We start from the raw sequence: 25,640 nt of genomic DNA, 5'->3' as shown, positions 1-25,640 counted from the left end.
ATTTAAAAGTTTTATTTTGCATTTTACAGCGCAAACACTAACAGATATCATATCTGCTATTTTACAGCACAAACACTAATAGATATCATATCTGCTAAACAAAGCAATGCAGCCTCACAATGAGAACAGACTTAGCATTAAAACTTATCTGCCCTTGAAAACTCACAATCACTGAAACAGCATTGAAACCCACATTCAAAGAAAATACATTTTGCCAGTGGCAGATTAACTTTGGGTTTGGGCTGTTTTCAGATCACAGGCCCCTTGCACACGAAACATACACATGCTCTTTCATACACCTTCCTGATTGCATTAAATTATATTCCTTGTACAATACAGTGCAATTTTAGAGGGTGTTTTAAATTTGTTTTGAAAAATTTCCAGTAAACAATGAAACAAAATGCATGCACCAGTAATGACAAAACTGCCCAATTCAGAACATTTCCATTATAAAGGTATACTCAAACTTCTACAATCCACCAGTATCAGTACATATGCACACTTTCTGAAGAAGTAAAAGTCATCTAAATAATTCCACATTAAAGAGATCTGTAACTAATGAAGAGGTTGCTGCTAACAAACAACTTTGTATTTCATTGTTTCATCTACAAATAAAGTGCCTGTTACCCTTGAGGAATAAATTGCCTATCTTACACTAAAAAAATGAGAAGCTAGCAATATTGCAATAGGGAATGGATGGCAAACTTATAACAGGTTCATAGTTACTAGGTATCTTCGCCAAAAAGGAGTGCAGCATCCTCTCCTTTTGCAACACAGTACAGTATCAGAAATGCATCTATCTACTGTGAAGTATACTATCTGTTGTGCTATTAACAATGCAAGCAGACTCAGCATAAGCAGCACTAAACTTTTGCTCTCCTGCAGCTCTCAGCTCCTTGTAAAATCTACTCAGTCAGTTGTATCTCTGAACTTTGCAGCACAAAGAAATCTGGAAAAAGCCAACATTTATTGTGGGGGGGGGGGGCAAAAGCCCAAAAACCAGGGACACATTTTAAACATTGCTTGTATAATGTTGGAAAGTTGCTAGAATAAAATGCTGTGTTACCACCATACATTTCACTGCCAAGCCTTAAACCCTGGACCCTGTGCAAAACAGTCAGAGCAGCATACCACTATGCCAAATCAGCTGTTTTGAGAAAGAGGAAGATGGAAACTCAAATGGCTACCATTTAGTGAATTTAGTTCTCACCATAGCACAGCTGTCAACCTCTTAGCACAAAACACCTGAACAAAGCCAATAATGGGTGAATACAGCCCCCAAACATTCAGTGAATTCAGTTCTCACCATAGCTCTCAACCTCTTAGCAAAAAACACCCGGACAAAGCCAGTAATGGGGGAATATAGCCCCCAAACATATTCAGTGAATTCAGTTCTTACCATAGCTCTCAACCTTAGCACAAAACCTGGATGAAGCCAATAATGGGGGAATACAGTCCCAAAAATAGGGACAAATTTCAAATATCCATCTTATACACTTAGAAAATTGCTAGAATAAAAGTTTTTGTGTTACCATGCACTTTCTGAAGAATATGAAGTCTGATATTCAAATGCGTGTCATTTTTAACATTTGTTAACCAGGAAAGTCTGACTTGGAACAAAAGCTAATTTTTAGCAGAGGCCCAAGGGGAAACACTCCAGACAGACGCATGTCTTTGCAAGATGGGAGGACACTAGAGGAAACAAAAACAGGGAGGGCATACAGACTCCACACAGAAGGTAAGGCACCCCAGCCAAGAATCAAACCAGAGAACATGTAGCTGCCATGCAGCAATGCTACCACTGCACCAATGCACTACTGGCTTTGCAAGGACACAAAAATACAGAAACCAAAGATTTTATGAGGAACAGAACAAGTATGAGGGAAAAATCTGCAACATTTTTACAAATGGTGGTGGGTAGGGAATTCAGGCTCTTGCCACCTGGGCCCAAGGTGCAGGGTTCAAGCCTTATTCTCTACCCACCACCATTTAGCACCTGGGGCATTACATCCACACACACACACACACACACACACACACACACACACACACACACACTACCTGGAACTGGTCCATTCATTGCTACCTTCATTCGTTGCAGCACTAAATCCTTCCATTGCTAGCTTCGTTCATTGGAGCACTAAGTCCTTCCTTGCACTAGAAAGCCCTGCAAGATATCCTGCCTCGATGAGACTCCCAGCCTGCTGACATTGCAGTCCAAGTCTGATCCCTTTCCAGTGACAGTCTATGCAGTTACAACTGCATAGACTTCTAGGATCTCTGCACTTGAATGCTTCTTAATCTGGACTGCTGCTGAGACAGTCCGTATTTTGGGCATGCTCCAGACTGGTTCAGCAGCAGTCTGGATATCGGAAATGCTGCTAGCGCGCATGTGCGAAGGTCCGCTATTTGCGATCATTTTTTTTTAATTTTCTTTCTTTGTATTTTATTTTAATTTCTATTACTTTCTTTCTTTTTTTACAGCTGGGGGGCTGCAGTCCAATAGCACAGGCCATCCCTGGCCAATTGTGATTTCAAGGAGTTTAGTGTGCTGGACAGGTTCAGTTTTAGTTTTATTGGCTGAGTAGATGGTGAAGGGGTGAGAGTTATCAGGTACTTTGCTATTAGTGAAGAGCATAAGCTTTGTTCTATTTGGATTGTGTATGAGTTGAGAGTCTGGGAGGTATTTTTCAGTGTCTTTGAAAGATTGTTGGGTTGTTTGTAGGAGTTCTGGTAGGCAGGGGACTGAACATATGAGGGAGGAGCCATCTGCATATTGAACAATAGTTGAAGGCTGAGTGGCTGTGCTGAGCCTGTTGGTGAATATGATGAAGAGCAAAGGACCAGGAATTGAGCCTTAGGCTACTCCTACTGAGACTGGTAATAGGGTGGAGAGTTCATTTGTCCACTTAACTGCCTGTTGACGGTCAGTTAAGTAGCTGAGAAACCAGAATAGGAATAGCTTGGTTAGGTTTAAGGAAGCGAGCTCATTTAGTAGCTTTTGGTGGGACACTGTATCAAAGGCCTTAGACATATCAAGAAAGATATACAAGACAAGCTGGTTGTCATTTCTAAGCTGGTTGATTGAGTTTGTACAAGTAACAAATGCAGTGGTTGTACTGTGTTTAGGTCTCAGGCCATGTTAAGATACAAATAGGAGATTATTGCTTAGTAGATAGTCAAAGAGGTGTCTTTTTATACATTTTTCAAGAACCTTGGCTATAGGAGGGAGGAGGGAAATCAGCCTGTACTTTGAAAACTCAGTAGAGGAGCCACCTTTGTGATGAGGGATGATATAAGAGATTTTCCAGAGTTTGGGAATGTACTGCTCAGCAATGGAGCAGTTTATTAGGAGAGATATAGGGTAGTAGATGGCATCTTCTGCTAGTTTTAGAAATTCATTGGGGAGTTGTTCAGCTGTGAGGGAGGTCAGCTTAAGTTGCGAGGGAGGAGGGCTTAAGTTTTGAAAGATGTTTTTTGATGGTATTAGTTTGAATAGGAACTGAAGGTTCTGCCTAATTCATTAGGAATAGATAGGGGGGTCTTGCTGTTGTCTTTTTATAAGGGAGAGTGTAGAGATGATAAAGTGTGAATTAAATTCTAAAGCAATGCTATCTGTGGAATTTGTTGTGGTTGGAGCTGGGATTATGATCTGTCCAGGCTTTAGTAGTTGTCTGATGGCTTCCCAAAATTTCTGGGGATTGTTTGGTGTTTTTGTTGCATTGTTGTGTAGTATAGCTTTTTGTCATGCCTGATTTTTTTTGGCAAGGTTGTGTAATTGATGGCAGGTAAGAAGGGAGTCTTAATTTTTGGTCTTTTGTTATAGGGAGCAGGCTCTGTCTCTTTGTTTGAGAAGCTGCTTGGTGTCATTGGTAAGCCATGGTATGTGCTTGGAGTTAGAACATGTCTCTCTAAGGGGATGCACTCCATATACAAATAGAGATATTGAACTACTACACTTTCATCAGATCTCTGCTGTCATTTGTGAATTTTGAGTGTTGTTATACTACTGTTTAGGATGTAAATTAATATAAAAAATGCTTGTCTATTACATGTTTAAAGATATATACCCCCTGGCTATGGTTGCCAAGTGACAAGAAATGGTAAAACATGTCCCTTTCTGATGTGCATGACACAGCAGCTGTAGGGTTCATTTCTTCTTGTTTATACACAATGAAGTGAGGAATACAGCAGCTGTCACACATACATTCCCAGTATATACATGCTGTTTTCAATAACTGCAGTTTCTGCAAATAGCCTCCAATGTACCAATTGTCCTTGCCAACTGTTATCTCAGTTTGGCGTGTTATCAACATTAATATCACATTTACTCCCTTTTGTTATAATGTTGCATTGTATTGCTCTCACATCCATTGTTAGCATGGTCATTTTTAGCTATGTACATGGGTAGCGATCTGAGAACATGATTAGTTATTATTACTTCAATATGGTAGTAGTTATGTTTAAAATGTATGCGTGACACAATCACACTTGACTGCATTATCTGAGTACATTTTCTCTGTTTACCCTCTCCTTGTACTTATGACTGCACAATTTAATTGCATGCTGTGTGCATTCTCCCCATTTAATGCCCCTTGCATCTCACTTGCCGTTACTTTATATAAGCTGTCCATGCATGTTGTTATAACAGGTTTGCCTACAAGCAATTGGTTTTGGTTATATTGAGTTTTCATGCTTCCCTGCACCATTTAATGGCCTCCACCAACACTGTTTCTGGACATGAAATGGTGCTTGTCAATGTGCAAGTGCGATGAGCAGCATGCATATTCAGTAAGCTCTGCTGTTCATCATACCAACATGCTGTAATTGTTTAGGCTTTGCACAAAACCTACACAATTGTTAATGAATTTCAGGGCATAGCTTTTCCAGTCTTGACACACAGATTTGGGACCCCCCCCCCTACTAAAGTGAAAGAAATCAGTTTGTACAAAAAATTCAAATTCCCAAACAAAATATTCATATTTAATGAAACTTTATGTACTTTCTTCTAACATAACAAAATCACATACCCCGGTCACTACAGAGCTCGTCTTTTGACATATCCTACATTAACTACAATCTATACATTTATGCAAAATTGGGTGAAAAAATTACCTCACTTCATACTGCATGACATCATCTCAGAATTTCTTAGTACACTCTCCAGTACCCTGTGGGTCTTCATCTCCCCCGCCCACTCTCATTCTATTCATTAACTATTTTTCTTAAAGTAACATTCTTACATCAGCTTGCACTGTTAATTTAGTGTATTGTCATTTGTAAATAATGAAACATGGTCATTTAACACAAGTTGTTTTCTATAGTAACAGACTAATTAAAAGTTGTCTGAATGTGAGCTATCAATAATTTGAGTGCATTGTTATTTCTTTCATTTAATTGGCCATTTTGCAAAATACATATTTTTTTGTAATCTGTGCATTGTGCTGTCATGTCAGTCTAAAACTGAGAATTGCCCAGTAAGATTAGTCCTCTACCCTAGCAAAAATTAAAATAAATACATATTTGCCAGGCAAAGAAACAGTGTAGTGAATTTTGTTGACTTTGCAGATTCATTTTTTTTCGACCACCGAAATACTACAAAAAATAGAGTAATTTAAGGTGACTCTAATTTCTGTATGTAAATTGCATAGCAGAAGTACTGCTAGTTAGTGTTTAAAGAAAAATGCAGGACAGATAGAGAAATATAATTTATATATGTAAAAGTCTACTTTTTTAATATGACAATAATAATACAGCTTTACACAATGCATATAATGAAAGCACTGCTATCTCATAATATCCATTTGTTTAATACACAAAGAGCAGCACCACTTTGTCCAGCACACATGCTTGCAATGAAAAGATGAATTATTTTTTTACAGTTTATCTATGCCAGCTCTGAGCAGTCACATCAGTCACTGCTGCAGTGTCAGTAGAGTTGTGACCTTGTGACGTTGCAAGCAGTGAGAGGTGCAAGCTGCCTGCTGTCTAAGAACTGAGATGAGCGAGCCTACAATGAGACTACAAGCACCATCAGGTGAGAACTGACTAAGAGCTGAGGGGCATGACCCTAGTGCACACAGTTGTCTCTGGAGTTTCAATAGAGCCGCAGTCACATGAGACTACAAGTACCATCAGGTGAGAACTAAGATCTGAGGAGAGTGAGCCTAGTGCACACAGCTGACTCAAGAGTTTCAGCAGAACGACAATCACATGAAACTACAAGTACAATGAGGTGAGAACTAAGAGCAGAGGGGAGTAATCTCAACAAATGTAGTCACTCAAGATCTTAGACCTAGTCAAAAGTAAGAGAAAAACTATAGTTGGGGGTTGGTATAATGGTTAAGGTGTTTGCCTCCCACACCCAAGGATTGAATATCATCTTTAAAAGGTGGTTGGCTAGGCTTAAAATAGGCTGCCAGAACAGCTAGCCTGGTACTTAGCTATAAATACTTTGAGAAGTCTGTTTAGTGCAGTCTAGTAATACCATGCAACATCGAAAAAAGTGTTTTTTTTTTAATCCATGAAGGCAGAAGAGAATCATCTCCTTCTCTACTTTTTTTGTGAGGGGGTGGACTTCCTTCCTTTCTGGTTTTGTTGTTTATTTTTGTCATTCAGAGTTTGCTTACATACATTACTTTATGCTGTGGCCTACAGTTTCTTGAAAGATGTGTATTCTCTGTGCTATGTTTTTATGTCCTTATATGCATTATGCAACACTGCTCCTTTCAAACTAGATCTGTGACTGGTTAACTGTTTTCAAATGATACCACTGGTGAGTCACATTTATCTAAAGATGGCAAGTATAGTGCAGTGCATGTCTATCAAAGGTGAATGCATTACACTGGTGATCAAGCATTGTATTTGCAGGTTTATCTTGCAATGTTTGTTGTAGTGGGGATCATGGTACAATTTACAGCATTAGTAAATGGTTGCTAAAACCAATATTTGACACCTGGTTGTCTGAAGGGTTCCTGATTGCAGCTGGAACGTTATGCATTTTAGAGTATGGTCACAGCAAACTAACTTACACTCTTTAAAATTATTCCAGAAAGTATATATAGATACACACACACACACACACACACACACACACACACACACACACACACACACACACACACACACACACACACACACACACACTCTCAGACAGATACAGAGGTAGTTACTCACTCATACAGAAATTCACATTCACACGTATACGTGTATCCAGAGGCATAAACACAGTTACACACATATGTACACATAAAGTCACAAACATAAATCCAAAACGACAGATACAAAGACTTTCATGCATAAATAGACATAGAAATTGACACAGGCATACATGCACAAACACAAGCATTTGCACGTACACAAATAAGCAGGCAAACACAGAGACACATACACATCAAACATATTTACTGTCACATCTAACATGTTAGATTGCACTGACATTTGTTTCAAATGAGACACCACAAAAACATTTATCATCCTAAGTATAAGAATGCCTTTGAGCACTGACCCTTCAACACTTCATATACCTCTTACTTTTCCATTAATTGTCGCCAGTAGAACAATATGCATATAAATTGAGACAGCTATGACTAAATCAAGAAAATAAAACAAAAAAACATATACAAGTAAATAAGCATAAGTATCACTTATAATGTTAATAGATCAGCATAGTTTGCATACTAATGAATTTTCTGAACAATAACGTTGTTCAGAAATACATAAATCTAATGTCTGACATTTTCCCGGTCCCCTTCAATAACACACATCACACCAAATGACATTTGACGACCTTTATTAAATCTCCATAACATAGCTTTAATCACTATATATATATATATATATATATATATATATATATATATATATATCTACACACATTTTTTAAACATAAGTGCATCATCTTTGAGAAGTGAATTTTCAGCAACTTTTCCTTCAGCAATATAGTACAGAATACCCATCGTCATTAATATTAATAATAAAAACTTTGAAACTATATTATGCCACTATTACTTAGAACAGCATTTAAACACATTATACTTCCATTAATGTTATCCATACTGAAAGGCCTATTTGATGTTGCCACAGCAACTGTGCAATTCTTAATTTCAGTAGTGCTTTTCTCTGTCAGAAGATGCGCTTGAAGTTTTGATTGCTGTGCATGCTGTCCAAAGAGGAGCTCTACTACATGTACACAAGCCAGTGCAAAACACCTGAGTGACATTGCCTAAATCTTTACCATAATTTTGCATAGATTATCTCTTTATAATTATAAAAAAATGGTGGCATCACCATCAATAGTGTATAATAAATAATCACTGGTGAAACACTGACAAAGTACTAATTTTGTTCTTGGTTGTTGCTTTTACACATATACAAATTGCTTGGTAGGGAAAAAATGGATGAAATCACATTTTGGCAATGTATTTTAACAGAAAATAAACCTATGGCATAACAGCTTTCAGAGGTAAATTAACTATATAAACATAAGCTATAAAGGATAATATGACTGTGCTCCAAATCACATTTATTTGTTTTCAAATCAACACCTTTAAATACAGGTGAGCTTTACTGTAACCAAATAAAGCAATGTCTTTCGGCTTTTCCCAGTTAGGGGTCACCACAGCAGAACTCTGGTCTGCTAATGATTGGCAATGGATTTTTACAGTGCCGAGTTGCCAGCCTGACACCCAGCCTTCAAAGAAGGCACACCCATTCATGCACGCACCTACCTGCATGTCTTTATGTGGCACTCGACCACAGGGAGGATATGCAGACTCCACACAGAAGGCGCTACTGTAACCAAATAAAATCTTCAAATCAGAATGAAATTATCCAAAATACATACAGCTTATCAAGATATACCTATTAAGATATTCACATATCCTATTTAATGTCTCAATAATCTTTAAATAAGGTTTTATGGAACACATTTTATTTATACATGGTGTCTAGACAGCTTTCATAATAATTACATTTTATCAAAATGTCACCACTATATTCTTTAAAATAAAATGTACTTATTTACAGTAGCTGAAATAAAAATGTGGTAACAATGAAGATTTTCAGTCAATTATTTTGCTAAAGAAATAATAGTCACACATACACCCCCATCTCTCCTAGCTATTCTAGAATCCTGGTATTTTATTTTTTATTTTATTTGCAGTTGGTTTGCCAGGATAGTCCATTGGGCCAAATGAACCCGTTTTCAATGGAGTCCTGGGGAGAAAAGCTCCAAAACTAAGTAGGTTACAGTAGGTTATTCTTAATAGATGTACAAATTATACAATTATACAGAAGTTAATCATACAAGAAAAACAATTTGCAAATAATACAACAAAAACTAGAGTGAGTACAGTCTAGTGATGAAATTAATAGGTAATACAGACTAAAGGGAAATTAGCACAAAAGTACTGAGAAATAACAACATATTTGGAAGCATTTCACGACAATACTGAGGAATAATAACATATTAGGAAGCAATGCACAAAAGTGCTGAGAAGTAATAACGTATTAGGGAAGCAATACTTAGGAAGTGTGGCCTAGTGTATTCTTTCAGATTATTGTAGGAATAATAATATGTATGAGTTAGGGTGGGTAATAAGGAAAGTTGCAGGAGGAAACAGAGGAGGAAGGAAGATGGAGTTTGCAAGTGTTAGTTATGTGGGGTGGGAGCAAGAGCATTCCCACTGGGATACTAGATGTGAGTGAAGAGATCTTTTAAATATAAAATGGTTGCGGGTGGTGCGAATGGAAGGTGGTAGGGAGTTCCAAAGGCATGCAAGGCCATAAGACAGAAGATTTTTGCCTGGGGGACGAGTTGGTTTATATACTTCTAATAGATTTTGATTGTTGGACCTTAATACTCTAGCAGGAAGGTGCATTTTAAAGGCTGATGAAAGGGAGGGACAGAGGGATGGGTTGAAAATGAGCTTATGTGCAAGATTTAGTTGAGTATATGTGAGATAACTGGGTAGCTCTAACCATTTTAGTTTTTGGAGAGAGGAACAGTGGTGGGTGGAAGACTTGTGGTTGGTAGCGAACTTGGCAATTTTGTTGTAGCAAGAGGACAGTTGTGTTTTTAGAGACGTCTGTAGATTAGTTAGGAGTGAAGCTCCATAGAGAAGGGAGGGGATAAGAAATGAGGTAGAGAGGGTGATTTTGGTAGCAAGTGTAAGGTAATGATTTTGTCGGTAAAGCATACCTAGTTTTTGATGGGTTTTCTTGATATTTAACTGTAGGTGGGAGTTGCATTTGAGCTGGTTATCAATTTGGACCCCAAGTAACTTGGTCTCGGACACCAGTTCCAGGGGTAGATTATTTTGACTAGAGATGTGGAATGTGTTTATATTGAAAGAAGTTGCCTTAGAGGGGATGAATAACATTAATTTGGTTTTAGAGGCATTGAGTGCTAGGTGATTCCTTTTCATCCATTGCTCAGTTGTTGTAAAAGCATCTTGAGTCAGTTTTAGGAGTGAGGGGATAGAAGTGGCAGCGCAGATAATAGTAGAATCATCGGCATATTGGATGATGTCTGAGAATGGGATAGAGTTGCGGAAATCATTTATAAATATATTGAAGAGAAGGGGACCCAGTATAGAGCCCTGGGGTACCCCAGTAGGAGTATTTAGAAATGAAGAGGTGGCCTTTTTCCATTTGACTGCTTGAGATCTATTAGATAAGTAGCTGGAGAACCAGTTCAAGGAGGAGGGAGATAGGTTAAGTTTTGAAAGTTTAGTTAGTAGCTGGCTGTGAGAGATAGTGTCAAAGGCCTTAGAGAGGTCGAGTAGTAGGGTAGAAACAATTTGGGCAGAGTCGCGGGCTTTATTTACAGTTTCAAGGAAGGAGAGGAGGGCGGTCATAGTGCTATGATGTGGTCTGAATCCATGTTGTGTGGGAGTTAGTAGGTGATTATCTAAGAGATGTGCAAGGAGTTGTAGTTGGATTTGTTGGTATTAATCTTTCATTTTGTTTACCCTATATAGAATGCTTGGCACTAGTAAACATTATTTGTAGCAGGATATAAACTCCCTCCTTAATAACAAAAATGGTAAGAAAGTTCAAATAATTATACATTCATCATCTTGTAAATCTCTTCCAGCTAGTATTATTCTATTCAAGTAATGCTTTCTTATTTTACTTATACCCAACATTTGACTGTTTACCATGGACTTTCCTTATTTATTCCATTGCCACTCCCTAAAATAGACACCAGACCAGTATAGCGATTAGAATCATTTCATGACTGCAGACCACAGTTGTTATTGAACTATTATCAACCTAGGCAACTTATAGTAATAGCAGCTATGACAAAAGGAGGTACTGCCAGCACAGCTAGCTGAAACTTTGTAAATAATTATATGTAATTTGTGAATATAAAACTAATTTATACAAGATGCTGGTGTTACAAATGTATTAGAACTGTATGTTGTATAACATGCTTGTGTTACAAATGCATTACAACTGTATGTCATGTGTATATCAAACTGCTCTGTACAGATGTTTGTGCTGAAAAGGTATTTGCAAAGTGCAGTATTTAAAATGTATCCACAGTGTGCCTTACTGGAAGAGAACAGAAATGTACATGCACTATTGTAGCTGTTTAAATGTATATATTTGAACCACGGAAATTGGAATACAGGAGGTTAACCTCAGTCCAGCAAACTTTAGAAAAATGTCTGAAATTAAATTACTTTATAGCCTAGGCCATAAAGAGGCCATCTGACAGGTTTCAATGCAACTTGAGACACAGAGTCTGTACTAAGAAGCTTTCTGTATTGCCTTCTGGGTGAACTAATTGCTCCTTTGGATGCATGAAGTAATGTAATTTTTTATGACATCCAGCATCTGCCAAAGGTAAAAGCCACTGGATGAGTATTTTTACAGCAGATGCTAAATACTGCCAGCTTCAGCAATGGGGGGAGTTGCCTGGGAACTGGAAGTCAGATGACCAGAAATGATGTCATTCTGCAAGCTATCCCAGCAGTAATAGTTTAGATATTATTTTGAGAAGTCTCTTAGTGAGACAGAGCATTTTGCATTCTGTCTCGGACCTGACAACAACAACCATTCACCGCATCTGCCTTTTGCTAATGAAGTAAGTTTCTAGGAACATTATAAATCTCTTCGATACAGTCAGGAATATAGTGAAGCTTAGTTTGGATTTTGTTTTTCTTTATTTGTGTGAGCCTGTACTGCAATGTTAGTTTAAATATTTCTTGTGATTTCAAACTCTGATGTTACTGTGAATATATATTTAGTATTGTCTTGTTTTGTTATTTATTGTTAAATATATTTAAACCTTTCATTGTGGCTGATCTGTGTAGAGATATTTAAGTTTTGAGAGTACTTGCATATTCATTTGGTGACACTATGTGGGCCACTCCTAACAGCCTTGCTCTTGGTCAAACTACCATTTGTATTAATATTAATATTACACATCCAGATTTTACATCCTTTGTCAAGGTCCCTAAAGTAGCTGATAAGGAGTGACTGCTGGCAGGGGTAACTACCTTATAGTCTGGGAAGAAGGGTCATAGCTAGTAAACCTGGTGTGTGTGTGTGTGTGTGTGTGTGTGTGTGTGTGTGTGTGTGTGTGTGTGTGTGTGTGTGTGTGTGTGTGTGTGTGTGTGTGGGCATGTGTAAATCAAACCTCAAAGAGTGTGTGTGCCAGTTAATTGGGCAGGGGCACGAAGCACTGGTTGGGGACAGAGAGGGTGCTGGAGGTCTTGTCTTGGTCACTCAGCTGAGATCACAACTCTATAGCTGTGCCACTGGGGAGATTTGTTGGGGATCTGGAGGAAGAAGGAAAAGCCTCAGACTGACTGTGGTCTCTGTGTGCTCTTAAGGGAAATTGCACTTGATGCAGAGAGCTCCATCTGTAAATACTGTGCGTGTACCTGTTATCCTCCCATTGAACATCCCCCCACAGGTGCCAGTGGTGAGGACTGAGGGCCCTTGATTACTGGTCCAGTGGAGGGTCATCATAACAGCATTATAGACTGAAATGAATTTCCAGCCCATTTCGGGTAAAGTATGAATTACACCCCCCCCCCCTTGCTCGTCCAACATAAGTGCCCTTTGGCACATTACAGATTATAGGGATACAGTGTTTCAACCACTCATTCTCCCCGAGCACCATACCAGTCCAGTAGTACAGGAAAGCAGAGAGAAAGCAAAGGGGGGAATCTCCCCACATCCACCTTGCTTAAAAGCAAATGAGAAAGGAGGGAGCGTGATAAGCAGAGTCACCATGCCAGCATTGACACCAAGATAAACAACCCCTACTAATTAAGTCTTTAAAAAAAGAGACCCACCCTAATCTCTCACAGATCTGAAGACAACTTTTTCCATGGGTGAAGGATATTTGTCTCTGGTTCATTCCCCCAAAAGATCACTAGACCTGCATAGCCATTGCAAACTTTTACTGACAGCAAAACACAACTGACTGTTCAAGTATTACTAACCTAGGCAACTTATTGCTATAATAGCATTACAAACTGAAATCAACTTCTGGGCAGCCTGTTCTGGGTAGCATGTCACCCCCCCCCCACACACAAACACACACAGCTGGCTTTTCTGACCCAGGGGCCCATTGGAACATTATATATTATAGGAGTGCAGCAGTTCAACTGCACACTTTCCCCAACCACCATGCTAGTAGACCGTTCCCCCACTTTTTATGGGTGTAACATGACATTTATCCTTAAATCTGCCTTATTAATCTGCCTTATTAAAGTACTTGAGGACTTAACTGAATCAATGAATACCTTGAACTGCAAAAACACCCAAAAAACATAATGAAAACTTATGCACACATACTAGAAATAATAACTAGATTCACATAAAACACTCGACTAGCTCACAAACTGTACAGAATGTGATAGATGGAGGTTAGACAAATAGTAAGCAGTATGTAAAAAATGACTATCTGCCCTAAACCATACTGGGTCCACATTTATTTTATTTATTTAATTTATTTTACATTTGTTGACCAGGATAGTCTGACTAGATACATGTCCATTTTCAGCGGAGGCCTGGGTTGAAAAGCTCCAACAGAGATACATTAGAAAAATGTTACATATAGTAAAATATTTGTGAGGAAAAAAAATTGCAGACTTCTTCAAACATCCTAGCTGTAGCTATAACAAATACAGAAAATCTGTTACAGACTTGTTCAAACATGCTATCTTAAGATACAACAAATACAGATTATGAGTTTAGTTTTTATCCATAGATCCTATTGGGGTTACAGGCCCCATACCTCAGGTAAACATTTACACAATGATATAAAGGCGTCTATATTTGGTCAGATTTAGTCAAACAAGTATAGAGTAAGATCATTTCCATAATTAAAAGGTTTAGTTTCTCTACTAGGGTGAGCCAGAGGATATTTGTACCCTAGTTTAAAGGAATAAGCTAATCAGGGCTGGAGCATGGACAAAGCCAATGTGATTTGAAATGACGTTTTAGACTCTTTTTGAATTGGGCTAAGGAGATAGTAAGAATAAGGTTGGGAGGGTGGGAGTTCAATATTTTACCTATGGCATTAGCGAACAGAGAATCACCACCTGAATTATAGGATTTGATTGTTTGGACAAGTAGTCTATTTGATGAGCTGTGAGACCCTAGATTGCTGTATGGGATGATTATGTTTTTCAGTGCAGGGGCATTGTTCGGTTGTTTGAGAATTTTAAATGCTTCTGTAAGTTGGTTTAGCTGGAGAAGGCTTGGCAGTTCTATCCAGCCAAGTTTTTTTAGGTTAAGGCAGTGGTGTGTCCTATAGGGCATGCCAATTGCAAATCTGGTAATATGATTATAGCAACTGGAGAGTGTGTTAAGGTCAGATTTGTTAAGGTTAGTAAGCACGGGAGAGGCGTAAAGAAGGGTAGAGAGAAGATGCAAGCGGGCAATGGTTGCTATAGCCATTGGAGTTAGGAAGGATTTTATCCTATACAGTGACCCAAGTTTCTTGTTTACAGATTTAATGGTTTGGTTAACATGCAATTCAAATCTAAGACTATTGTCAATAGTTACTCCTAAACATTTTGAATAGGTGTCTGGGGAGATGATAGTGCCGTTATTAGATTTTATGGTAAAGGATGTTATAGAGGATTTTCGGGTTGGAGAGAAAAGTAGTAGTTTGGTTTTGTTTGGGTTTAAGATCAGGCGACGATCAGAGAGCCAGTTTTCAACTATGGTAAATATATGCTAGGTTGTTGATAGTAGGTGTATTGGATAGGTGTTAGAACATACTAGTGTAGAGTCATCTGCATAGTGAATGCAGGTGGCATCTGGGATGACTCTATGGAGATCATTAATAAAGAGTGAAAAGAGAAGCGGTCCTAATATGGAGCCTTGAGTAACTCCTATGGTATTAGGTAACAGGCAAGAGAGCTTGTTCTGCCATAGTACTGCTTGTTGTTTACCAGTGAGGTAGGCATGGAACCATTGGAGAGCTTGGTTATCTAAGGATAAGGTTTTCAGAGTGTGGATGAGTAGCTGATGGTTAACCATATCGAAGGCTTTGAACAAGTCCAGAAAGAGGGCTGAAGATATTTTGTTGTTATTCCGGTTTTGGTTAATTACATTGGTAAAAGAGAGGAGGGCAGTAGATATACTGTGGTGGGGTCTAAAACCATGTTGTGAGTTGGTCAGGAGTTTATTCTGATTGAGATAGTGTAGGAGTTGTTTGTGCACACACTTCTCCATGATTTTGGCAAGTGGTGACAATATGGCTATCGGTCTATAGATGTGCTATCTTTATGGAATGGTATAACGTAGGATATTTTCCAGATTGAGGGGATGGTGCCTTCTGTTATGATTCTATTGATTAAGATAGGGATGGGGTATGCTATTGCATTTGCAGCTTTTTGCAGGTATTCAGCTGGGAGAAGGTCGGCTGAGACGGTAGTTGGCTTTAGTTTTTTCAGTAAGGATCAGATGAGGGATGTGGAGGCTGGTTGGAGGTTAAAAGAAAGTAACGAGTTAGATATAGGATCATTTACTGTAGAGCCACTAGGAGTTAGTTGGTTAGCCAAGGACTGGATAGTCTCTAAAGAAACTATTGAAGGTATTTGCCACTTCTTCAGAACTCTTATGACAGGATGCTGCTGGGGTAAGTGTGAAGGATTGACCTGGGTCGAGAAGATTATTTATACCTGCCCAAAACTTTTGAGGGTTATTTTGATGTCTCTGTTGTAGATGGCAGTAATAGTATTTTTATCAAGTATGATGGCTTTTTTTGTCACATTCCTTAGCTGCTGGAAGTTGATATGATCTGGGGGGGGGGGGGGCTTTAGTAGTACGCCACTTGGTCCATGCTTTATTTCTAAGTATGATTTTAGATTTGGAGTCTTTTGAATGCCATGGGGCGAATTTTGTTTTAGTTCTGAGTGACCATTTTGGAGCATGAGAATCAAGTATATTAAGGAATTTGGTGTTAAAATATACTACTGCCTCATCAAGGGGAAGGGGTTTTAGATCTGACCAATTACATGATTTGAGTTCGGTTTGGAATTTTGTGGGGTCAAACTTCTTCTTGCTTCTGACTGCCTTGTATTTAATTACGTAAGTGATGAGATGGTCACCGAGGTCATTGGGAAGGGTCCCTGCATGTACATATGAGGATGACTATTGATAAGTATCCAGTCAAGGATACTCTCCTTTTGGTTAGGTTTACCTATTCTGGTGGAGGAAGATATGGTCTGTGAAAATCCATGGAGGTTAATATTGGTGGAGGATGAGTCTGATGAGCATGAGTTCCACTCAATATTAAAATCCCTCAGAACAATAGTTTCTTGAGGGTAGTTGGTAGATATCCAATTAAGAATATTCTCCAGGGTGTCAGAGTTGTTGCCGGGGGGATGTAAATACCAATTATATTTACACTTTTGTGTATATTAAGTTGTAGTTTGATAGACAGTATTTCGGCATTGGAGACATGGGGTGGTTCAATGGGGTTGACTGTGACGTTAAGTGTGCTTTTATATAGCACAGCTACCCCACCTCCCTTTCTATTAGTGTGATCAGCTCTGAGTATATTATACCCAGGTGGCAAGATCTCATTATCTTTGGTTGATGGCTTTAGCCAGGTTTCTGTTAGACACAGTATATCAGGGAGGTAAATTGCTAATAGGGCATGCAGGTTATGTACCTTGTTGTTAAGGCTTTTTATATTTAGATGGCAGGTCAGGAGGGAGTTAGAAGGCCTGAGCATAGATAATGGGCTAGTAGAGTCAGGGGCAGAGGATAGGCCTGGTTTAGGGTGGATGTCTCCATCCTTTGTTATATTTTTTTGTAAGTTAGCTAATAACTTCATAAGTTTATATAACAGTTTTTGGTAGTATTTGGATTTAGAGTGAACTTGTTTTGACTTATTAAAATAAAGGTTGCTTGGGGTTATGGTATTAAAGGCTGGATAGTAAGTAGAGTGTTCTGAAATGAATGGGGCTAAGCTTGTGCTGGTTTGGTATTTAGGGTAGTGGAACCCTGAGCATTGCTGGTCTTCATATTTGGTAAGGAGATATGGTATAATTATAAGGGGTAGGATGAGAGATAGGATATTGAGTTTTACCTTTAAAATAGTGGGTGAGATGGTGGTCATTGCCATAGAGGGATATTACTGGTTTAATTGGTACGTAGTGGGAGGGGCAGAGGGGCTGATATTCAGGCAGTGCCTTTGTATGGCTAGGATATGGAGGGGGTGTGGTTTTATTATTATAAATGTAACAGTATTGGGGGCGGGTGGGATTATGGGGCAGGGTGGGGCACAGACCGAGCCCGAACGCAGTAAGGGTGAGCGGAGTGGGGCTAAACCAACACCAAACTTTCCAAGGGCCAGTGAATACAAAGTAAGTGTTAAGTGGAAATTGTTGTACTTCTCTGTAGTTCACCAAGCATGTAATTTACAGTTAACGTAATCTGCTATATACGCTACTGCTATCTAGGGGAGTTGTTCTAATTACTTAGGATTATTTGCTATACTGCTGTGCTTTGAACACAGTACGCTTGCTTTAAATATTTTACTTTAAAGTATCTAAGTATTAACCTTGGCCGACTTTAATGTTTGTAGTGGCCGGGATGGTTTAAGCTTGTCCGTACACTCGCGGTGGGTACAGCGACCTTCTGTGTAGTACTTAATGAAGGTTGTAGCCAAGTGGAGAGTTTAAAGATAGTACCTGAAGAAGGATACAACAAATTAATACAAGTGTTCACTTTAGAGAACTTCTGTCTTGCTAAACACACTAAAACAATTATACAGTCAATTACTTGCTTAATACAGTATATTATCTCTACATGAAATAAGTAACAAGTTAGTTCAGTAGCAACTACAGTGTGAAATAAAAATAAAAATACTTCTATCAGACGCGAGCATTCTACTTCCCAATGTTAAGCTAGTCAGCAGGGAAGTCTATAAGCCCCACTCTGTGCCTTTCATAACTACTTATAGGTAACAGCATACATCGGTCTAATAAAATTAGACTCTCCAAAATAATGCCACAGAGCTTGTTACTATATTGCCCGACTACTATAGGGTAGTAAATAGCAGTCACTTCTGTGTAGCACAGCTTAAAAACAGTGACCCTAGTAGTTTAGCCAACACTAAAGTCTTTTAACACGCTATCACCAAGAGATGTACACAGAAATTTTCACATTTAACAGTTTAACACAGCTTAAAAACAACAACCCTGGCAGTTTAACCAACACTAAAGTCTCTAAACACGCTATTGCCAAGAGAGATATGTACAAAAATATTCACATTTAACAGCCACATTTACATACCCTAATTTAGAGGCAGCTGACTGGGTCCAGAAGCACAGTAGCTTAAAAAAAATGGCGGTATCTGCAGGGAGATTAGTAACCTCGCATATGTAGGAGGTATGGGGGAGGAGTTTTAAGGCAGCAGAAACCAACAACAGACTTTGCAACTAAACCAACACCAAACTTTCCAAGGGCCAGTGAATACAAAGTAAGTGTTTAGTGGAAATTGTTGTACTTCTCTGTAGTTCACCAAGCATGTAATTATTCCATCTACTTACAGTTAAGGTAATCTGCTATATACACTAGTGCTATCTAGGGGAGTATTTCTAATTAGTTAGGATTATTTGGTATACTGCCATGCTTTGAACCCAGTATGCTTATTTTAAATATTTTACTTTAAAGTATCTAAGTATTAACCTTGGCAGACTTTAATGTTTATAGTGGCAGGGATGGTTTAAGCTTGTCCGTATGCTCGCGGTGGGTACAGCGACCGTTCACATCCTTGAATTCCCAATGTTCCATGACAAGGAAAGCTAATGAATAAGATGACCTATATACACTGTGATTATGAACTTTTGACTAGAATCTGCTGCTACTGTTGGGCCTAACATGCTCAATCATCAAAGTCTGGAGATTATGGATGGATGACCAAACCAAAAATGCTCTTTGGATAGCAACACTGTACTTCAAACAGGACTATAAAGATCTCAGCCAGCAGCTGTCTCTTTGGTGCCAGCTAAATATTGTCACTGCCAAAGTGAAACAAGAAGTGAGCATGCCCAACTTGATGAGTAACTCTATTAAAGGCCACCAAAATATGTTCACAATAGAAGCCTGGAAAGCCTCTTCAAATGACTTCTACAGTGACAGTATCCAGGCCCAAATTGAAGCCATTTGGTCTTACAAGTTTCCTATTGGAAGCTAAAGTAATGAATGAATGACTGATAATGGCGATATGTAAAATACCTGTAAGTAAAAGTAAACCATCAATATTACAGCTGGAAGATATGCTAACTTCATTTACCTTTACGTTATTGATTTAAGAAAAGTGGAAATGTCAACTACTCTGTTCTTTTAACTTTTCTCTAAGTCTGATGCCCCACCAATACAAAAAAAGTGTGGAGTAATGCCCAAGGAGGGGAGGCACTCTACCTAGAATGCTCTGTTTAGCAGGTAACTGAATTCTTTAGGAGAACTACCTCTGCTGTGAGGCAGTTTAAAAACTAATTTGAAAGGGAGAAAGTGATCCAGAAATTGTTGAAGCAGGAAACCCAATGGATTGGACAAAGAAAAGGGCAGGAAAAGATTAATAGACTAACCTGCTGACTCTGGCCCTGTTGATCCATTTTGTGTAGCCATGACCAAACAAAAACAACAGTGCACTCAAAAATGTAGAGACCACTCCACATTAAGGACAATAGTAGCTCATCAATGCAAAATGCCACCCAATGCAATCAATACATTAAAGTAGCCCAAACAACATATAAGTGGTAGTTTGGAAGAAGTTGATAAATGTCTTCCAAAAGGCTGTAAAGAATGTTATTGATAGTTCAACTGCCATCACTGATATGACTGAAAGTCCTCTCCCATCCAATAACTATCCTGGAAACAGTTCATGACTTTGTAAAGTGTGGTAAACTTAATATCTTAGCCTAGAATTTGAGGACTTGCAACTGAATATGGAGGATCTCTGCAACTTCCTTAAGACAACACCTTGATGCCAAATACTGACAGATCAAACATCTCCTTTTTGCTGGTAGCAATTGTCCATAAAAATTAACAAAGGATTGAAGGGCTGATGCATGCAATTTCTTGGTACTCATCGCCCAAATGTGAGAAACTAGACTTGGAATTATTTTGTGCCAATCATCCATAACTGGTGCAGGATGAAGTATGGTATCTTTTGGGCAACCAAAGCCAAAACTGTAAATCTGTTAAGTTGTAATCAAGAAAATCTATTGGTAACTTCATTCCCTTTACCTGGAATGTAGATACTTATAAATGACACATTAATGATGGAGCTGTGGAGAACTTGTTGCCTCAACAAACACTGAACCCATTTAGACTTGGACATTTTCTTGCATAGGACCGAAATATAGCTGGATTATTAGTAGAAGACCACTTCACTTGTGAAAATTATACTGCCAAACCTTAGTGGCCACCTAGTTAGGCATAAGATCAAGAAAAGTAATGTCTTCTTCATCTGATGGGACCAATAATCTGGCCATTGAGCCAAAAACCATCATCCCTGAAAGTATCCCTCCATTTCCACAGTCCTGCCACATTTGTAGATAGATGCAAATCTCAAGAGGAAACCCAATCATTTTGGCAGGAAGAAATTCCTTTATACTCTGACTGAAAGAATCACCAAATGCAAATGTCTTCTTTTACCCTGCTGGTGGCTCAAAGTTTATAATGTTTCTGTCTGCCACCTTTCAACAAATTGTTTATTGAATGAGTGAAGGCCCTACCCAGAGCCACAGCCTACATGAAAAACTGAAAAGGCCCATCAACTGCATAAACTGTTGTATGCTTTCCATGGACTGCAAGAAATAGTCTATAACTGCAAGTAGTGCAGATAACTTGAGAGAGACAGGTGCTGCAAGCCCAAAATACCAAAGACTTAGCAGGCCTCTCTTTTTTGCACTTTGCACCTAACCTGTGACACATTTGAGAGAACATCTCCATGCCCTCCTGAGCACCAACACCCTTTTGCGTAAGAATAAAAAATCAGTCGGATAATGCATAGCCAACTGGCATTGAGTCCTGTGTTTCCTCCTCCAATAAATTAATTTTTCAAATATGGTAAAAGCCATAGTGCACTCAATAGGTGACCATGACAAAGTAAAATTGACCATCCACACACATGACCAGGAGGGGCTGATGATCTGCCTGAATTAGAAGTAATCAATTTTTTTTATGTCCAATTTTGCTAGCCATCAAACAGAAAAACTTTGGATAATTCTGATGGTATCTTTTAAGGAAGAATACTCAACCTGGGTCTCAGCTCAGATAATGCTGTAATTTACAGAGACACTTGCCAGGAGTTAGAGGTGATGGGTGCCCCTATATTGGTGCTGTGTTTTCTTAGCTATCATGTCTAATGTAGAAACCAGGAAGATAGAAAATATTTGGGAGAGGAATGAAGCCGCAATCTTTCCAACCAAAATCGGTCTGTTAAACAGGTCTCTAAGGACAACTTCTTTACTGAAAACTGAAGAAAGATTATGATAAGTCTTAAGAATTGGGATGGTTTGTGCTTTTACAGAAATATCCTGCATAGATCCTGCCAATACTTCCTCTCATCCTTGGTTATTGGGGTAATCTGCATGCATTCTGCCCAGAGCGTCGATCCTGATGGGAAAAACCGAAGTGTTACTTGCTGTGGAAGGCCCAAAATTCATAACTATCTTGCAAATCCCATAAAGAAACACCTCCCCCAAATGCCATTTCAAATATAACTATGGTCTGGCCTGCCCCATATGTGGGTAGGAGATCACGTGAAGGTTGGCCATCCTTAACCTAACACCTGACTGCTGGGTGACCTTTACCAACAGTGTGAAGAGATGGTCAGCCAAGAACATGCATCATTGTTACAGGACCAACAAGTCTTACTCTTGCCCTTGACTTCATTGGTGCCTGATAGAATTGAAACTCTGTGTTTACTGATCATTCACTTTAACCAGGTGTCCTCGTGCCTCTTGTCCCACCCCAGCAATTTGTCTATAGCCTTCAGTTTCTGAAACTTCTAGTCTCTCAACCAAGATTTCTGGACAAAGCTGAACAAAGGTGTGGGGCTGGGTGGCAAGTCACAATAGAACGTACTATACCTACTGCTCCTATAGACCTGGGAAGCTAACAGAATAACAGGATTTACATAAAAAGTCTGTTCTAAAGAGTATTTATTCATTTATTTTATAAGCAATTATTTACCGGGATAGTCCAACTGGGCAAAGCCATTTTTTCAGAGGAGACCAGATGAAAAAGCTGCATACAAAATATATACATTAAGTTTACAAATGTTACAGTAAAAAAAGAAGAGTAAGTCTGAAACTGAAAAATATATATTTAATTATCAGTGACTTAATCCTCAGTGATTTGTGTAAACCATAACTTTTAAGGGGAAGAGAAATTATAAGGTAGAATTTAAGCACTGTGCAAAATTCTAGATAGTTAAGAGATGTGATAAAGTACCAAAAACCTGGTCATGGTGCTGAATACATTAAACAGGAAAGAAATGTTAAATTAAGAATTGACAGCAATGAAAAATACATGAACTACAGGTACTAGAACTCACTAAACCTTAAACCAGACTGACTGATACAATTAAATTAGTGCAAAATAGTTGGGGAATGACTGATGTACCCTACTGACCATTGATAAGCGTGACAGTCTAACATGTCTGATTTTTTTGTTTCTTTGCAAACCTGCCTTCTAATATGCCGATATCAATGATATAATTGTGAAAGAGCAAGTGACAATGTATAGAAAAAATGATTACTTAATGACCCTGGAAACTCTCTGATATGTATTATACTTTTTAATAATTAACCTAAGCAGTGAAACACAGTATAATATTATATGAACTGAAATAATTTATAATCTGCTGCATAAATAAATCGAAATTATTCAAATCCCATAAATACAGTAACTCACATACAGGTTCTTTTTCACTTTTTTAACTGAGGTAAACTCAAACAAATGGAAGTTGACACGTGTGCCTTAATCACAGCTGATAGGAATCAGCACGGTAGGAAAATACTTACCTGCTAATAAAACAGCTGAATCTGCAGCTGAGTGAGAGGGAGGCGGTGTGCAACAAATGCAGGAGGAAACTGAGCCACACAACAAATGCTGCAGCTGAGGCAAGAATGTAATAAAGATCAGACTAAAAGGAAGGAGAAGATGCCGAACGCCGGTACTAGGAAAAGCCTAAATAGACTGGCATAAAATAAACCATACAAGATGCAGTGCATGAGCTGAAAGACGCAACACCCCATTTTAATAATAATTAACACAGAAAAGAAAATGAAACTCACCCATCACCCACAATCTATAAAAGGAACCCAGAACACAATGAAAATGTAGTTATGCCACCATCTCTCTACTGCACATAAATGTAATTTCAAGAGTTGAAAACGAGAACATTTTTAAACAATGTTAACCTGCAGAAATGGCAATAACACACAACAAAATGAATAGTATCTAAATTAAAAACAACCTAAAGCCTTCAATAATATATAAAACAGAACCAAACCTGTAACTTTTAAAAACAAAGAAAAAAAGCAAACAACCAATATGCCAAAAAGTACTGAAAAACAGAGTATGCAAGTAATTTAGGTAACCTGCATATCACAGAAATGCCTATGTATTTGGTTTGCTTGTTTACTAGAGCAGTACACTTATAACAATAGACCAGCACAGGTATTTTTTGCTAACTATTCTTCCTTCTATGATTAGTGCCAACTTTCCTTTTTTCTGTTTTTTATTAAATTAGTTTAGGCTACACTAGTAAATAAAATTGCTGACATAAACAGCCAGACCATACTTATCAACCTGCAAGCATTAAAAGTAGGAACAATGCATATCAGAGTATAGGTAAAACAAATAAATTGGGGGTCCTAAATGAAGGCCAGCACTGGAAAAGTTTTTAGTATAATCTAGAACAGAAGTTGCCATTAAAATAGGAATAATTAGTAGAGCATATAAAATATTGCATGATAACTATAAGAATCAATCAGAGGAGGTTAGAAAGGACTGGGAAGAGAGATGGATAAGCAATTAACAAAGAAACAATGGCAGGATATATGTATGTCTCCCAAATATTTTTGCTTGGAAATGTTTACATAGATGTTTTCATTCCTCAAGTAGACTCCAGAGAACCTTTCCTCAGGTAGACAGCAAATGTTGGAATGACTGGGGAGAAAGGAATAATTGGGAACATATTTTCTGGAGCTGGCAGACTTTAAGGATTCCCTGAGGGATGTACTGCTGGAGATGCTGGGTGGGCAGATTGATGTGATGAGGGAGATGATATTTCTGAACTCTGATACAGAACTTGAATTGCCTAGACATGGTAAGGCCTTGCTGTCTCTAATTATGATGGCTGCCAAAAAGCAATTATTAGAAAATGGAAAGCTAAATTGACTATACTAGAAGTAATGAATATAGCAACAGTGATAAAGCAACTGGAATCGAGATCTTTAAAAAAAGGTAGGAGCAAACTACATAGGAAAAATGGGAATTGTGGAAACAGGGGAGCAATGAGGTCTAAAAGAAGGCAGTATTTAAATGAGCTATATAATGTTTCACTGAAAATGATTGGGTAAATTATAAGTGATGTATAATGTTTGTAACTGGGAGTGTGCCAGTATCGTTTGTAATATAAAATGCTTGCAACTAGGATTATGTTGGTGTGGATTGTTTCAATTTGTATAACTGTATGATTGCTTGTATCACAAGTGATGGTTTAATAAAGATGTTTCTTGTTTAAAAAAAAAAGGAACAAAGCCCCTTGAAATGTAAGTACATCGGACAAAAAATCTGGCATCTAATTAGAATAAATATGATCATCATAAAGCACACAATTCTTCCTGCTTCCAAAAATGTTTGTTACTTACTCAGAAACACAATTAAAAAACAGAGTGACACAAATGATGGAAAAATATAAGTTCATTACCATAGACAATGTAAAATCCAATAAAATGTACTGCAAAATTCTACCTAACAATGTAATTTGTTTTTGCTTCTGAAGATGTGTTTCCTTTTTCTTTAAGTTATTAATGCCACTAATATATTGGTCATATAGTGAAGTTGTCTGTGTACTAGACATCTTCAAAAAGATGTTATGAGAGGGATTCAGAAAACTCTGTGAAGTGCAA

This window comes from Protopterus annectens, chromosome 11.part0, assembly GCF_019279795.1.
Source record: "Protopterus annectens isolate FY-2018-M chromosome 11.part0, PAN1.0, whole genome shotgun sequence".
Lineage (NCBI taxonomy): Eukaryota > Metazoa > Chordata > Ceratodontiformes > Protopteridae > Protopterus > Protopterus annectens.
Note: the sequence above shows the minus strand (reverse complement) of the source record.